The sequence below is a fragment of the Anolis sagrei genome, chromosome Y, assembly GCF_037176765.1.
Source record: "Anolis sagrei isolate rAnoSag1 chromosome Y, rAnoSag1.mat, whole genome shotgun sequence".
NCBI classification, from domain to species: domain Eukaryota; kingdom Metazoa; phylum Chordata; class Lepidosauria; order Squamata; family Dactyloidae; genus Anolis; species Anolis sagrei.
In genome coordinates, this window is record NC_090035.1 from 49,124,360 (window position 1) to 49,142,698 (window position 18,339).

An 18,339-nucleotide genomic window follows, 5' to 3' on the forward strand; every position below is an offset into this window, starting at 1 on the left:
TAGATCCTACTGCAGTTTGGAGGACCATGGATGATGGGACTTGCAGTACCATCACTCACATTCTGAGACCACTGTTAATCTCATCCAATGACTGATCAGGACCAAACTTGGCACATAGACCTCTCATGAACCACTTTACGTCCTGGTGTGGTTTGGCCGGGGATGGACCATGGATTATGGGACTTGCGGTACCTTTGCCCAATTCTTGAGACCACTGCAACCCTCATCCAATTACCAATAAAGACCAAACTTGGCACACTGAGTCTCCATGACACACTCTACATCCTGGTGTGGTTTGGAGGAGGATACACCATGGACGATGGGACTTGCAATATCTGCACTCCCTTCCTAAGACCATTACAACTGCCAAAAATGATGGATCAGAGCCCCCATGACCCACTCTCCATCCTGCTGCAGTTTTGGAGGAGGGTTGACCATGGATGATGGGACTTCCAGTACCTTCACTCACATTCTGAGACCTCTGCGAACCTCATCCAATGACTGATCAAGACCAAACTTGGCACATAGACCACTCATGACCCACTTTACGTCCTGGTGTCGTTTGGAAAAATTTGGAGATGGATGATGGGACTTGCAGTAACTTCACTCACTTTCTGAGACCACTGAGACCCTAATCCAGTGACTCATCAAGACCAAACTTAGCACACGGAGCCCCAATGACCCATTCTACATCCTGGTGCAGTTTGGAGGAGGACAGACCATGGATGACAGGACTTCAAGTACCTCCACTCCCTTCCCAAGATTGCTGCAACCCTCATCTAATGACCAATCAAGACCAAACTTGGCAAACAGAGCCTGCTGCAGTTTTGGAGGAGGGTTGACCATGGATTATGGGACTTGAAGTACCTTTACTCACTTACTAAAACCACTGCTACCCTCAACCAATGACCAATCAAGATCAATTTGGCACACAGAGCCCCCATGACCCACTCTACATCCTGCTGCAGTTTTGGACTAGGCTTGACCATGGATGATGGGACTTGCAGTACCTTCACTCACTTACTGAAACCACTGCGACCCTAATCCAATGACAGATCAAGACCAAACGTAGAACACAGAGCCCCCATGACCCACTCTACATCCTGCTGCAGTTTGAAGGAGGATGGATTTTAGATTATGGGACTTGTCTATCTATGTATTTAATAAAAGTCAAAGTTTGTATGTGGAGGACAAAAGTGTAGGAGTATGTGCCAGCGTTCTGATTGGCTGCCGCTGTGGTGCTATTTGCGTATGGTCTCTGATTGGCCAGCTTCAATAGGAGCCCCTGGTGGAGAAAAGACTGCTGCGACCCTCAACAATGACTGAACAACACCAAACTTGGCACATAGACCACTCATGACCCACTTGTATGCCCTGGTGTAGTTTGACTGTGGATTGAGCATGGATTATGGGATTTGCAGTACCTTCGCCCAATTCCTGAGACCACTGCAACCATCATCCAATTTCCGATAAGGACCAAACTTGGCACACACTGGTCGCCATGATGCACTCTACATCCTGGTACAGTTTAGAGGATGATGCACCATGGATGATGGGAAACCACTGAGACCCTCATCCAATGACTGATGAAAACCAAACTTGGCACACAGAACCCCCATGGCCAACTCAACATTCTGGTGAGGTTTGTGGGAGAACAGGCTATGGATGATGGGACTTCAAGTACCTCCACTCACTTCCCAAGACTGCTGCAACCCTCATCTAATGACCAATCAAGACCAAACTTGGCACACAGAGCCCCCATGGCCAACTCAACATTCTGGTGCTGTTTGGAGGTGAACGGATAATGGATGATGAGACTTGCAGTACCTTCACTCACTTCCTGAAACCACAGTGACACTCATCCAAATACCAATAAAGACCAAACTTGGCACAGAGAGCCCCCATGGCCAACTCAACATTCTGGTGATGTTTGAGGGAGACTATGGATGATGGGACTTGCAGTACCTTAACTCACTTTCTGAGACCGCTGTGACCCTCATCCAATGACTGATCAAGACCAAACTTAGCACACAGAGCCCCCATGACCCACTCTCCATCCTGGTGCAGTTTGGAGGAGGATGGACCACAGATGATGGGACTCGCAGTACCTTCACTAACTTCCTGAGACCACTGCGAGCCATATAAATAACTGATAAAGACCAACTCTGATATACAATTCCTTTCTCGAATAACCCGGGCAGCGCTGGGTCCCCAAGCTAGTATATAATAAAAGTGAATGTTTGTTTGTATGTGGAGGGGGGAAGTAGGACAGAAGTGTATGTGGCAGTTTTCTGATTGGCTGCCACTTTCACAGGCCACAGTGACCAACACGGGTGACGCACCTGCACCAAACTTGGCACACATAACCCCCATGACCCCCTTTACATTCTGCTGTGGTTTGGGGGAGTTGGACCACGGATTATGGGATTTGTAGTACTTTCAAACAGTTTGGTTCCCATGGACAACTGTGGCCCCCAACAAACACCGATAAAGACCAAACTTGGCACACAGAGCCCCCATTACCCACTCTACATCCTACTGTGGTTTGGAGGAGGGTAGACCATGGATGATGGGACTTGAAGTACCTCCACTCACTTTCCAAGACCGCTGCAACCCACAACAATGACGGAACTAGACCAAACTTGGCAGATATAACTCCCATGACACCCTTTACGTCCTGGTGAGGTTTGGGGGAGGGAGGACAATGGATGATGTGGTTTGTAGTATTTTCCAATACTTTGGATCCCACAGACCACTGTGGCCCCCAACAAATACCGATAAAGACCAAACTTGGAACACAGATCACCCATGACCCATTCTAGATCCTAATGCAGTTTGGAGGAGGATGGCCCATGGATGATGGAACTTGAAGTACCTCCACTCATTTCCCAAGACCACTACGACCATTATCCAATGACTGATCAAGACCAAAGTTAGCACACAGAGCCTCCATGACCCTCTCGACATCCTGGTGCAGATTCAAGGAGGGTGCAACATGGATAATGGGACTTGAAGTAACTTCACTCACTTCCCGAGACCGTTGCAACACTCATCCAATGACTGATCAAGACCAAACTTGGCACATAGAGTCCCCATGATCCACCCTACAACCTGGTGCAGTTCAGAGGAGGATTGACCATGGATGATGGGACTTTAAGTAACCTCACTCACTTACTGAACCCACTCCGACCCTTATCCAATAACCAATAAAAACTGCACTTGGCACACAGAGCCCTCATGACCCAATCTACATCCTGCTGCGCTTGGATGTAGATGTAGGAGGGTGGACCATGGATAATGGGACTTGCAGGACCTTCACTCATTTCCTGAAACCACAGCAACATTCATCCAATTACCTATAAAGACCAAACTTGACACACAGAGCCTCCACAATCCACTCTACATCCTACTGCAGTTTGGAGGAGGATGAACCATGGATGATGGGACTTGCAGTACCATCACTCACTTTGCGAGACCTCTGTGACCTTCATCCAATGAGTGATCAAGACCAAACTTGGCACATAGACCTTTCATGACCCACTTTACGCCCTGGTGTGGCTTGGATGGGGATGGATCATGGATTATGGGACTCCCAGTACCTTGACTCAATTGCTGAAACCACTGCAAACCTCATCCAATTACTGACAAAGACCAGACTTGGCACGCTGAGTCTCCATGATGCACTCTACATCCTGCTATGGTTCGGAGGAGGATGCACTATGGTTGATGGGACTTACAATACCTGCACTCCCTTCCTAAGACCATTACAACTGCCAACAATGATGGATCAGGATCACAATTCACACAGACAACTCTCATGACCCACTCTACATCCTGGTGTGCGTTGGAAGAATTTTGAGAAGGATGATGGGATTTGCAGTCACTACACTCACTTCCTGAGACCACTGAGACCCTCGCCAATGACCGATAAACACCAAACTTGGCACACAGAGCCCCCATGACCCACTCTACATCCTGCTGTTCTTTCAAGCATGACAGACCATGGATGATGGGACTTCAACTACCACTCACTTCCCAACACTGCTGCAACTCTCATCTAATGACCAATCAAGACCTAACTTGACACACCGACCCCTCACGAGCCACTCTACAACCCGGTGCTGTTTGGAGTAGGACAGACAATGGATAATGGGACTTGCAGTACCTTCACTTACTTCTGAGACCACATCATGAGACACTCATGCAATGACTGATCAAGATCACAGAGCCCCCATGACCCGCTCTACATTCTGGTGCAGTTTGGAGGTGGATGGACCACAGATGATGGGACTCGCAGTACCTTCACTAACTTCTGGAGACTACTGCCCACCTTATAAATAACAGATAAAGGCCAAACTGGATACAATAATCCTTTCTCAAATAACCCGGGCAATGCTGGGTCCCCAAGCTAGTATATAATAAAAGTGAATGTTTGTTTGTATATATGTATGTGGAGGGCGGAAGGGCAGAAGTGTATGTGGCAGCTTTCTGATTGGCTCTCACTTTCACAGGCCACAAAGACTTGTATGAGTGACAGACCTGGACCAAACTTAGCACACATAACCCCCATGATGCATTTTATGTCCTGGTGCAGATTGGTAGTGGACAGACAACGGATGATGGGATTTGTAGTACTTTCAAACCCTTCGGTTCCCACAGAACACTGTGGTCCCCAACAAAGACCGATAAAGACCAAACTTGGCACACTTAGCCCCCACGCCCTACTGGAGGATGGACCATGGATGATGGGACTTGAAGTACCTCCACTCGATTGCCTAGACTGCTGCGATCCTCATCCAATGACTGATCAAACTTGGCAAACATAACCCCCATAACCCCCTTTATGTGCCCCTGAGGTTTGGGGAAGGCTGGACCATGGATGGGATTTGTAGTACTTTCCAACCCTTCTATTCACCTTCAACCTCATCAAGATGGAGTGGATGAGGGATTAGAGGACATCCAACCCCAAATTGGGAAACAAGTCGTCGAGGAATACCTGGCCGCTCTAAATGAGTTCAAGTCTCCAGGGCCAGATCAACTACACCCAAGAGTACTGAAGGAACTAGCAGAAGTCATTTCGGAACCATTGGCAATCATCTTTGAGAGTTCTTGGAGAACAGGAGAAGTTCTAGCAGATTGGAAGAGGGCCAATGTGGTCCCAATCTTCAAGAAGGGAAAAAAGGATGACCCAAACAACTACCGTCCGGTCAGCCTCACGTCGATACCAGGCAAGATTCTGGAAAAGATTGTTAAGGAAGTGGTCTGCAAACACTTAGAAAAAATGCGGTCATCGTTAGTAGTCAACATGGATTTATCAAAAATAAGTCATGCCAAACTAATCTGATCTCTTTTTTCGACAGAGTTACAAGCTGGGTAGATGCGGGGAATGCCGTGGATGTAGCGTACCTGGATTTCAGTAAGGCCTTCGACAAGGTCCTCCATGACCTTCTGGCAAGGAAACTAGTCCAATGTGGGCTAGTCAACACTACGGTGAGGTGGATCTGTAATTGGTTAAATGGACAAACCCAGAAGGTCCTCACCAATGCTTCTTCTTCATCCTGGAAAGAAGTGACGAGTGGAGTGCCGCAGGGTTCTGTCCTGGGCCCGGTCCTGTTCAACATCTTTATTAATGATGTAGATGAAGGGTTAGAAGGCATGATCATCAAGTTTGCAGACGACACCAAATTGGGAGGGATAGTCAATACTCCAGAGGACAGGAGAAGCATTCAAGACGATCTTGACAGATTAGAGAGATGGGCCAAAACTAATGAAATGACGTTCAACAGTGACAAATGCAAGATACTCCACTTTGGCAGGAAAAACGAAATTCAAAGATACAGAATGGGGGACAATGCCTGGCTCGAGAGCAGTACGAGTGGAAAAGATCTTAGAGTCCTCGTGGACAACAAATTAAACATGAGCCAACAATGTGATGTGGCGGCAGGAAAAGCCAATGGGATTTTGGCCTACATCAATAGGAGCATAGTAATGCTACCCCTCTATTCTGCTTTGGTTAGACCACACCTGGAATATTGTCTCCAATTCTGGGCACCACAATTCAAGAGAGATATTGACAAGCTGGAATGTGTCCAGAGGAGGGTGACTAAAATGATAAATGGTCTGGAGAACAAGCCGTATGAGGAGCGGCTTAGGGAGCTGGGCATGTTTAGCCGGAAGAAGAGAAGGCTGAGAGGAGATATGATAGCCATGTATAAATATGTGAGAGTAAGCCACAGCGAGGAGGGAACAAGCTTGTTTTCTGCTTCCTTGGAGACTAGGACACGGAACAATGGTTTCAAACTACAAGAAAGGAGATTCCATCTGAGCATGAGGAAGAACTTCCTGACTATGAGAGCCATTCAGCAGTGGAACTCTCTGCCCCGGAGTGTGGTGGAGGCTCCTTCTTTGGAGGCTTTTAAACAGAGGCTAGATGACCATCTGTCAGGGGTGATTTGAATGCAATATTCCTGCTTCTTGGCAGGGGCTTGGACTGGATGGCCCATGAGGTCTCTTCTAACTCTTTGATTCTATGATTCTATGATTCGGGAGCAAGAAGTCGGCGTGGTCACATGCCTTTGTCTAGAAGGCACTTAGGATAAAACTGTTGGTTATTCATTTATTTTGTCTAAATAAATGAATTTGTCTAAAGTCCATGTGTTTTCTCTAAGGACCTTTTTACATAGACTTGGAAAGATTCCTTCAACATGTTTATTGTGTAATATTTCGGCATATCACCACCATTGAATAGTCTGATTATCCTTCTGCATGTTGCAGGGAAGATGGAGATATATTGTACAGGTAGTCCCTGAGTTACCTGTACAATCCAACATACAAATGACTCATAGTTAAGAATGGGTGCGAGAGAACAGAAAGTGAGAGAAATCTACTCCTTGGAAGGAAAAATCATTCCTGAAGGAGTTATTATCATGGGGAAAAGGGGTCAAATCTTCTACACAGGGGCACAGACAACAAAACAAACACCTTCCTTAGGCTATCTAAAGTTTGTATATGTATAAATATCTTTCCATGTATATAAATATATTTATTTATTTATTTGTGACATTTATATCCTGCCCTTCTCACACCGAAAGGGACTCAGAATGCCTTACAAGTTATGTGTACATACAATATATTATATTACTAGCCATCCCCTGCCACGTGTTGCTGTGGCCCAGTCTGATGATCTGGAAAATAATGAGAAAGTGTTGGTTTCTAATATATGAAATTTCTTGATGCTTGTGAGTAAACAGTATTTCTTGCTGTTCCTTTGTCAGTGTTGATGTGGAGATTGTCTTGTTTGCTTACTCTGGAACATGCAACATATCATTGTCCTTCTTTAGGGATCCCTTTCAAATCTATGATACTATATCTCTGTGTGTACGAATCATATTTATCTATCTATATCTATAGGTGGATGGCTCTTTGTCAGGAGGGCTTTGATTACATTTTCTTGCCCTGATGAAGGGTGTTGGACTGAATGACCTTAAGTATGGGGGTTCTGTGTGGTAAGTTTGCCCCAGTTCTGTCATTGCTGGTGTTCAGCATGCTCTTTGATTGTACGTGAACTATATACCCCAGTAATGACAACTTCCAAATGTCAAGCTCTATTTCCCCCAAACTCCATTTGTGTTCATATTTGGGCATATGGAATATTTGTGCCAAGTTTGGTCCAGATCCATTATTGTTTGAGTCCACAGTGCTCTCTGGGTGTAGGTAAACTACAACCTCCAAACTCAAGGTCAATGCCCACCAAACCCTTCTAGTGTTTTCTGTTGGTCGTGGGAGTCCTGTATGCCCCATTTGGTTCAATTCTATCATGCTATTTGATTGTAGGTGAACTATAGATCCCAGCAACGACAACTCCCAAAAGACAAAATCAAGTTTTTTTGGGTGAAGGACATACATTGGGTTGTTAGATGTATGCTTTCCAAATGTGGTGTCAATTCATCCAGTGGTTTTTGAGTTATGTTAATCCCACAAATGAACATTACATTTTTATTTATATAGATTAGCATAGCACAATATTAGTATGATATATTACTATACTGTACTATACCACTATACTGCAATATTATTAGTAATATTACATATAATATATAATCATTATATTATTATATTGTTAAATTATTAGTGTGCTGTCGCACGCTGGGCCTGTGCATAAGACTGTAGACAGGACATAAATTCTGTGTGCCCAACGGGACGCTGGGGCTGCCTCAGATTAAAGGCCCCTGAATTTCCTTAAAACAGAGTCTTTAGACTTCTTAAAGGTTCAACAATGTTCTTTATTAATGAAAACAAACAGGTACTTTAAAGCTTTCTTAACAGTCTATTGGCTCTCTCTCAATCTTGTCCACGGGGAACAGGCATTATCTTCATAAACTGTATTTTAGCTAATAGGAAAATCCTTAACTTCTAATTTGTACAGTCTGTCTTTGCCTCTGTTGGCGTGGAGCCCCTGCACCCGGTACCAACTGCTTCTGGCTTCCATAAGTGACCCTTACCAAGCAGACCTTTGTAGACTTCCAGGAGGAAAAGAGTTCAGGTTTCCTTGATGGCTGACTGAAGTCCCTCAGCGAAGGAGCTGTAAGGCTGTATAATCCTCAGCCAAGCTATGGGACCTTTCTCCCCGGCCAAGCTATGGGGCTGTATCTCCCCGGCCAAGCCGTAGAAGACGAAGCTTTCTACAGGAGCTCTTGGTATTATGTCCTGCATGAAAAGCTTCTCTGTGTGGACTGAACTCAAAATGGCTCCCATTCCCTCTAAAACCCAAAAAAGGGGCGGGCCAAGAAACCTAACTATAATTGACAGGTGGCTTGCCCTATGATTGCAGCCAAAAGAAGCTACCTATCTGCAGAGTGTCTGAAACTTAGGACTATAACAAACATTAAATGCAAAGCAAACAAAATTGGAGCTCCTGGTGCAGTTGTATCTGCACAATTAGTGTTATATTGGAAGCCCCCAGTGGTGCAATGGATTAAACCAGCGGTTCTCAACCTGGGGGTCGCGACCCCCAGGGGGGTCGTTGGGTCATTTTTGGGGGGTCGCGAAGGCACCTCGGTTAGCCCCGCCTCTTCCAAAATGGCTGCCGGCCCCTGTGCCAGACAAACATCCAGGCACTCGGCTCCTCCTCCTCTTCCCACAAGGCTGCATGGAGTCAAGAGGAGGAGCTTAGAGGTAAAGGCGTGCAAGGGCCCACTATTTTTGGAGACCTTCTTGGGCCCTCCCCTCCCCATGAGCTTAAAAGGGGTGGGGGTCGAGTGGAAGGCTGGATCTTGCTGCCCAAGTTTGACCCAGGTCCATCATGGGGGGGAGGTCGATTTCTCTGGTGTGGGTGAACTACAACTCACTGAAACAAGGTCAGTTCCCCCATGAAGAAGAGGAGGAAGGAGAAACCACGGAGGCTGCACAGGGGCCGCTGCGGCTGTTTCTCCTCTTCTTGCTCCTCCTCGTCCAGCTGGCCATCGAGGAGAAAGAGGAAGAAGCGGAGAAACTGCAGCAGTGTCCCTTCTCCTCGTCTTCCTAGATGGGCAACTGGAGGAAGAGGAAAAGGGTCGCTGCTGCCTTGCCCCGCCTCCCCCCTCCCTGGCTCGAAGGCTCTGTCTGTTGTTGCTGCTGCAAGGTTAGTGAGTAGACCAGCTGTATGGATGGAGCCCCAGATAACCCAGTCCCCTTCTACACAGCTGAATGAAATCCCACATTGTCTGCTTTGAACTGGATTATCTGAGTCCACACAGCCAGATAATCCACTTCAATGTGTATTTTATGCAGCTGTATGGAAAGGGACCCAGATAACCCAGTCCCCTTCTACACAGCTGAATGAAATCCCACATTGTCTGCTTTGAACTGGATTATCTGAGTCCACAAAGCCAGATAATCCACTTCAGTGTGTATTTTATGCAGCTGTATGGAAGGGGACCCAGATAACCCAGTCCCCTTCCATACAGCTGAATGAAATCCCACATTGTCTGCTTTGAACTGGATTATCTGAGTCCACACAGCCAGATAATCCACTTCAGTGTGTATTTTATGCAGCTGTATGGAAGGGGACCCAGATAACCCAGTCCCCTTCCATACAGCTGAATGAAATCCCACATTATCTGCTTTGAACTGGATTATATGAGTCCACACAGCCAGATAATCCACTTCAATGTGTATTTTATGCAGCTGTATGGAAGGGTACCCAGATAACCCAGTCCCCTTCCATACAGCTGAATGAAATCCCACATTGTCTGCTTTGAACTGGATTATCTGAGTCCACACAGCCAGATAATCCACTTCAGTGTGTATTTTATGCAGCTGTATGGAAGGGGACCCAGATAACCCAGTCCCCTTCCATACAGCTGCATGAAATCCCACATTATCTGCTTTGAACTGGATTATCTGAGTCCACACAGCCAGATAATCCACTTCAGTGTGTATTTTATGCAGCTGTATGGAAGGGGACCCAGATAACCCAGTCCCCTTCCACACAGCTGAATGAAATCCCACATTGTCTGCTTTGAACTGGATTATCTGAGTCCACACAGCCAGATAATCCACTTCAGTGTGTGTTTTATGCAGCTGTATGGAAGAGGCCTCAGATAACCCAGGCCCCTGCCACACAGCTCAAGTTTGGTCCAATTTAATTGTGGTTGGATTTCAGAATGCTCTTTGATGGCTGGGGAACTAAACACCCCAACAAGTCCCAAATGCCAAGGTCTATTTTCCCAAAACCTCTCCCAGTGTTTTCTGTTGGTCATAAGAGTTCTGCAGGCCAAGTTTGGTCCAATTTAATTGTTGGAGTTCAGAATGCTCTTTGATGGCTGGGGAACTATACATCCCAACAACTCCCAAATGCCAAAGTCTATTTTCCCCAAACTCCACCAGTCTTCAGATTTGGGCATACTGAGTATTTGTGCCAAGTTCTGTCCAGATCCATAGTAATTTGGGTTCACGGTGCTCTCTGGATGTAGGTGGACTACCTCTCCCATAATTCACTATCAATTCCCCCCCAACCCCTCCAGTATTTTCTATTGGTCATTAGGGTTCTGTGTGCCAAGTTTGGTCCAGGTCTGTATTTCGGGGGGGGGGGGTGTCTCAGTGGTCTCTGGAAGTTAGAGCTGCATCAGTTGAAGATACTTCACATCCCATCATCCGTTGCCCACACTCCCCCAAACATATTGTTTTTGTGATTAATCACTATGCTTTAATTATGTTCAATTTGTAACAATGAAAATACATCCTTCATATCAGACATTTACATTACATTTCATAACAGTAGCAAAATTACTGTTATGAAGTAGCAACGAAAATGTGGTTGGGGGTCACCACAACATGAGGAACTTTATTTAGGGGTTACGGCATTAGAAAGGTTGAGAACCACTGGATTAAACCCTTGTGCCGGCAGGACTGAAGACCAAAAGGTCACAAGTTACAATCCAGGGAGAGTGCGGGTAAGTTCCCTTTGTCAGCTCCAGCTCCCCATGCAGGTACATGAGAGAAGCCTCCCAGAAGGATGGTAAAACATCAAAACATCTGGGTGTCCCCTGGGCAATGTCCTTGCAGACGGCCAATTCTCTCACATCCTAAGCAACTTGCAGTTTCTCAAGTCACTCTTGACGCAAAAAAAGTATTATATTGTATTACAATATTATGATCAATATTATATGGACATACAATATATTATAATTCTTAGCAAAGCACAGTATTAGTAATGTATATTACTATACTAGCTTGGGTACCCGGCAATGTCCAGGTTATTTGAAAAAGGCATTGTTTGGTTTTGGGGTGTTAGGTAATATCATTTAGTTAATTAGTAACACTATTTATTAGAAAAAAGCCACTTTATGATTAAGTTTTTTATGAATGGTCCAATTAGAAAATGCATAAAGATGTGGGTGAGTGTGCCATAGTAACCAGTAGGAAAGGATTAAGGGGAAGGTAGTGGGCGGAATCATGCAAATTCCACATCAATTGAGAGAAAGAAAGGAACCCTGGGGTGTCAATTCTGGAGGAAAAACAGAAAATCGAGGAAGAAATTGTCCCCAAATGAAAGTATTCCTTGGGTGGTGGGCAGTATAATAATACCTCGGGATCAATCAATATCAGATCCCGAGCCGCTGAGCCACCAATATAAAAAAAATGACAGACAAAGAAGACAGTTTCAATGTCACCGAATGTCAACCAATTATAAAGGAAGTTCGATGGGTACTTAGGGATCTAATCAATCCCTACTTTGTTATAAACCAAATATAATGATCGAGGGGTATATTTCAGGTTTCTTCCGCTGCCACCAATATGTAAGGGAACTCACTAGCTGCCAAATACTAAAATCTGTTGAGACCACTGGACTCTGTTGCCTTCTTTTTGTTCTTTTAAAGCAGTTAAGGTTGTTTAGGAAACTTTAGGTACAAAGGCACACTTGAGTCAAGCTTTGAATAACAAATAATCAATAAAAGTTTATTAATTGGAAACAGGAAAATAAGTGCAGTTCAATTCTTGGCTGTTACAGAAAGGTTTTTTTGTCTTGAATGCGTGACGGTTACAATAATGTTGCTATCTTTGTTACTTTAGAGAAATCTTCTCTCTCTTCACCAACAAGAAATCTTAACAGGACTATGTCTCTGTCAGAAATCCTTCAGTAGCTCAGATGCACTAACCTAGTCTTATCTAGCTACCACCCAGCTATATCCCCAATAGCTGTCAGTTTGCTTCAGCTAACTTGCTGGCAAACTTTGCCCTCTCCTAACTCTTAAACCACAAACTCCTACACACCCTTTCTCTTCAAACACTAAACTCCAACAACCCCTCTCTCACTTAAAATGTTCTTTTTTCCCTTTCAGCCTTCTCTTAAACTCCGCCCCCTTTTCGAAACCAATCCTGGCCATTCCCTGCTGACTCAGGCCTAAGACACGCCCCCTCTCTAATCTCTCTCTAAGATGGCATCTTCCCTACTCTAAAATGGCCGCAGATGCTTCACCAGGCCCACACCTAATCTGTCTACTAGCTGGCAGGCTTACTCTAGGCCCTGTATCCTGGCTGCTAAAAGGTAAGGGACCTTTACAGGCAGTATGGTGTTTGGGGAGACAATGGTAGGGTTTGGGCTGCTGGAACTTGCAATATCTATGTAGGGAGGGCCATGCATGTTTCCTGCGTAGTGGCAACTATAACCTGTTTGTGAAGTCAGGAAACTGTCTGTGTAAGTGGACACCTTCACCACATACACACAAACATGTTTTCAGTTTTATTATGTGTATAGATTGTACTATGCCACTATGTTGCAATATTATTAGTAATATTACATGTAATACAAAATATATAATTATTATATTATTAGTATTATATTGTATTACAATATTATGATCAATATTATATGTATATACAATATATTATAATTATTAGCATGGAACAATATTAGTATTATATATTATTGTATTGTACTATACCACTTTACTGCAATATTATTAGTAATACAGTAATTCTTTGCTACTTCGCAGTTCACTTTTCGCGGACTCGCCATTTTGCGGTTTTTCCTTTCTGAGGCCAATGGGCCTCAGAAAGGGAGGCTGGTGTACAGGCCAGGACTGAGGCATGGCGGAGAAGGCCTGCCAGTCATGAAGTACGACCTACTGTGCTACCATGGCCTCGGAAGTGTGTCTGGAGGTGTTGATTGGGTGGACTTGCAGCAGAGGTGGGTAAGGAAGCACAAGGGCTAGATTGTGCATGCACGTGTGAATGCCTCTTATATATGCCCAATGGAAGTGGAGCGCTTTCTAAAAGTTGCTGCTCAACTAAAGTGACTAAAGGATTTTGTTTATAAGGTAAAGGAAAAGGGTTATGTAGTGTATAAGTGTGTGCGGAGGGTTTATAAAGACTGAAAATAGCGTATAATTACTAAAATAATGTATAAATATTAAAAGAAATATAGCGTCCTTATATGGCGGATTTTCACTTTTTGTGGGTGATCCTGGAACGTAACACCTGTGATAAGCGAGAGAACACTGTATTACATGTAATATGTAATATGCAATTATTATATTGTATTATTATTAGTATTATATTGTATTACATTATAATATTATCCATATTATATATATATACACACAATATATTCTATTATTAGCCAGCACAATATTAGATAGATAGATAGATAGATAGATAGATAGATAGAGTTACACTTACAAACCTACACAATCTACCTTGTTCATCCAAGGGACTGCCTGTATCTTTTCAGGTCATTTTAAACAGAACATAGCAAAGTTGGCCTTTTGGAGTGCAACTCTCAGGCTCCTCCTCCAGCATGGTCAATACTTTACTCTGAGAAAGCCAAGAAGTTATGGCATTATTGGTCAAGGCCCTAGAGGTATGTATATCACTGATGGAATCAGCTATCACATGGCAGTTAAAGTGTGTAGTGTCAACATGTGGGTTTGCTTAAGTTCTGCAATTTAGAATCAGACCAATAAGTGCAGGCATGGGCTCGTTGTACAGAAACTTAGCTTCATGCACAGAATGGTTAAAACTATTGTGTGTAAAATTAACCTTTAAGCTATGAATATAAGCTATGTACGAAACATATAGAAAGTTTGAGTTTAGACGTTTGGTCTGTCTCCAAGATATTTCACTATGTATGTGCAAATAAAATTCCAAAATTTTAAAAATCTTTACAAATAAAAATGTAATGTTCATTTGTGGGATTAACATAACTCAAAAAACCACTGGATGAATTGACTGGATGAATTTGGACATAATACACGTATCAGGCCAACAAGTGATCATCACTCATAAAAACACTGAAAAACATAGCAGAAGGGACTTAAAAAGCCAGAAAACCAAAAATTACATTACAATGCATGAGCAAAACTACATATATAGCGGTTCCCCTTACAAACCACTAAGGACTTTAAGATCATCTGGGGAGGCCCTGCTCTCGGTCCCGCCTTTGTCACAAGCACGTTTGATGGGGATGAGAGACAGGACCTTCTCAGTGGTGGCCTCTTGGCTATAGAACGTCCTCCCTAGGGAGATCAGATCTGCTCCCTCCCTCTTGACGTTTCGGAGGCAAGTTAAAACGTGGCTATTTGAGCAAGCGTTTACATATTAGCTAATAAGAGAAGGTGGCGAGACTATACAGAAGATCTGTATAGGAAGGATAATAATATCGAGGATAGTTTTAACGGTGTGGTGAATGAATTAAAACCAGACATCCTGAGGTGTGAGGTTGAATGGGCCTTAAGAAGCATTGCTAACAAGGCAGCAGGAGACGACGGGATCCTTTTTTAAAATCTTGAAAGATGATGTTGTCAAGGTGATGCATGCCATATGCCAGCAAATATGGAAAACACAAGAATGGCCATCAGACTGGAAAAAAACAACTTATATCCCCATACCAAAAAGGGATATGCGAAAGACTGCTCAAACTTCCGTACAGTGGCCCTTATTTCTCATGCCAGTAAGGTAATGCTCAAGATCCTGCAAGGAAGACTCCAGCAATACATGGAGCGAGAGTTGCCAGATGTTCAAGCTGGGTTTAGAAAAGGCAGAGGAACCAGAGACCAGATTGCCAATATCCGCTGGATAATGGAGAAAGGCAGGGAGTTTAAAAAAAAACATCTATTTCTGCTTCATTGACTATTCTAAAGCCTTTGACTGTGTGGATCATAATAAATTGTGGCAAGTTCTTGGTGGGATGGGCATACCAAGCCACCTTGTCGCTCTCCTGAGGAATCTGTACAAGGACCAAGTAGCAACAGTCAGAACTGACCACGGAACAACAGACTGGTTCAAGATTGGGAAAGGCGTACGGCAAGGCTGCATACTCTCACCCAACATTTTTAACTTGTATGCAGAACACATCATGCGATGCGCGGGGCTTGATGAATGCAAAGCTGGGGTGAAAATTGCTGGAAGAAACATTAACAACCTCAGATATGCAGATGACACCACTCTGATGGCCGAAAGCGAGGAGGAGCTGAAGAGCCTTCTAATCAAGGTGAAAGAAGAAAGCGCAAAAGCTGGGTTGCAGCTAAATGTAAAAAGAAAACCAAGATTATGGCAACAAGAATGATTGACAACTGGAAAATAGAGGGAGAAAATGTGGAGGCCATGACAGACTTTGTATTTCTAGGTGCAAAGATAACTGCAGATGCAGATTGTGGCCAGGAAATCAGAAGACGCTTACTTCTTGGGAGGAGAGCAATGTCCAGTCTCGATAAAATCGTAAAGAGTAGAGACTTCACACTGGCAACAAAGATTCGCCTAGTCAAAGCCATGGTATTCCCTGTAGTAACCTATGGATGTGAGAGCTGGACCTTAGGGAAGGCTGAGCGAAGGAAGATAGATGCTTTTGAGCTGTGGTGCTGGAGGAAAGTGCTGAGAGTCCCTTGGACTGCGAGAAGATCCAACCAGTCCATCCTCCAGGAAATAAAGCCCGACTGCTCATTGGAGGGAAGGATACTAGAGACAAAGCTGAAGTACTTTGGCCACATCATGAGGTGACAGCAAAGCCTGGAGAAGACAATTATGCTGGGGAAGGTGGAAGGTAAAAGAGTTGCCGACCAAGGGCAAGATGGATGGATGTCATCCTTGAAGTGACTGGACTGACCTTGAAGGAGCTGGGGGTGGTGACGGCCAACAGGGAGCCCTGGCGTGGGCTGGTCCATGAGATCACGAAGAGTCGGAGACGACTGAACGAATGAACAACAATAAAACCGCTCCGAGTCACCCCCAGGCTGAGAGGTGTGGTATATAAATGTAGTAAATAATTAAATAAATATATAAATACTCCTCAGAGCTTGAGATGCTTGTCTGTTCTTAGGATTCATTTTAGATGTATTAGGAATCAGCTGGTTTTCTCTGTAATAGGCAGTAAGACCACCTAAAGCTTTGGAGAGCCTCTGTTTGACCATTTCAAAGCTCCCTGCTTTAGCGGTGATGGCACGATCGTCAGCATAGATGAAACTCTCTGTCCCTTCTGGCAGAGGATGGTCATTTGTGTAAATGTTAAACACTGATGGAGCAAGCAGGCTCTCCTGAGGCAGGCCATTCTTTAGTTTTCGCCATCTGCTTCTTTGGGCCTTTATCTCAACAAAAAGCTCCTGTTTTGTACCAGATTTCTTATGAGGTGGTAGTTCTTTGGGATATTATAACATTTTCTCAGGAAAAAGCAATGATTTACAGTGTAATAAGCTGATGACAGGTCTATGAAGACAGATCCTGTAATCTGCTGCCTTTCAAAACCATCTTCTATGTCCTTAGTCAGGTTCAGCGCATCGCAAGCCAGCTTGATGTGGGTTCATAAATGTGTCTATTTTTTAAATAATTCTATGCAAAATAAGTCTTTCCAGAACTTTGTAAATATGGCACAACAAGGAGATTGGTCTATCACTTTTTGGATCAAGGAGATTTGTCTATAGCAGTGGTTCTCAAAACTGTGGGTCCCCAGATGTTTTGGACTTCAACACCCAGAAATTCTAACAGCTGGTAAACCGATTAGGATTTCTGGGAGTTGTAGACCAAAACACCTGGGGTCCCATAGGTTAAGAACCATTGGCCTATAGTTTTTTGGGAGGTTGAGTGGGATTGGGAGAATATGAGTTTTAAAGGCGATTTTATTGTATTTACTGTATTTTAATTCTGTTTTTACCACACTGTTATTTAATTGTTTTCTAACTTTGGTATTGCACCTTTTAAACTTGTTTAGTGTGGAGTTTTATCCGTCTTGAGTCCCTATGGGGAGAAAGGTGAGGTATAAATAAACATGATTTTCCTGCTTCTTGGCAGTATAAGGTTGGCCTGGATGGCCCACGAGGTCTCTTCCAACTCTATGATTCGATGGTTCGATGATAATGATGATGATGTTGTTTTCCTCAGAATTCCTTGCTTCTCCTGGCCTTTTGTTATAGATATGGGAATTCTACCTTCTGGAACAGTTTTAAAAAATGTTTTGAAAGAGTCAATAACTTTTTTTAAGCCTTTCAATTACAGAGGTAAATTTGAACATAAGCGGTTTCTTGTTTCTGTTCCATTGTAAACTCTTTGCAGGGTTACTCCCATGAGAAATATGCAGAGCTAGCGCTTGATCAGCAGAGGGTGCTGACACAGGGTAAAGTCCTTGGCTGGGCATTCCTACTGGCAACGGGTTTACAGTCCTTCCCATATGTTTTCATGTGTAGTGGTCAACAACATGTGTTCGCTGTGCAAGTTGTATGAACTCCAGATAACCTACCTTTGGACTTCTGCAAAATAATATAGACCGGAAGGAGAGCTCTTCTTGGAGGAGATTTCCAAAAGGTTTGTGCGAGTCGCCCTAGGGCTGAGAGGGGTATACAAATGTAGCAAATACACAGCTGGGCCTTCTTT

At 44.0% G+C, this 18,339-nt stretch overlaps 1 protein-coding gene and 1 long non-coding RNA gene across 4 annotated transcripts in view; both read left to right on the forward strand.

Moving 5' to 3' along the window:
• Nucleotides 1-18,339, forward strand: part of LOC137095239 (transcription factor Gibbin-like) — a 660,796-nt gene that overhangs the window by 218,069 nt on the left and 424,388 nt on the right. The window lies entirely within an intron of this gene.
• LOC137095527 (uncharacterized) overlaps nt 12,612-18,339 on the forward strand; it is a 110,986-nt gene continuing 105,258 nt past the window's right edge. The window contains exons 1-3 of the long non-coding RNA XR_010908865.1: nt 12,612-13,027; nt 13,476-13,669; nt 14,213-14,341. This is a non-coding gene — a long non-coding RNA (uncharacterized lncRNA). The remainder of the gene's footprint in view (nt 13,028-13,475; nt 13,670-14,212; nt 14,342-18,339) is intronic.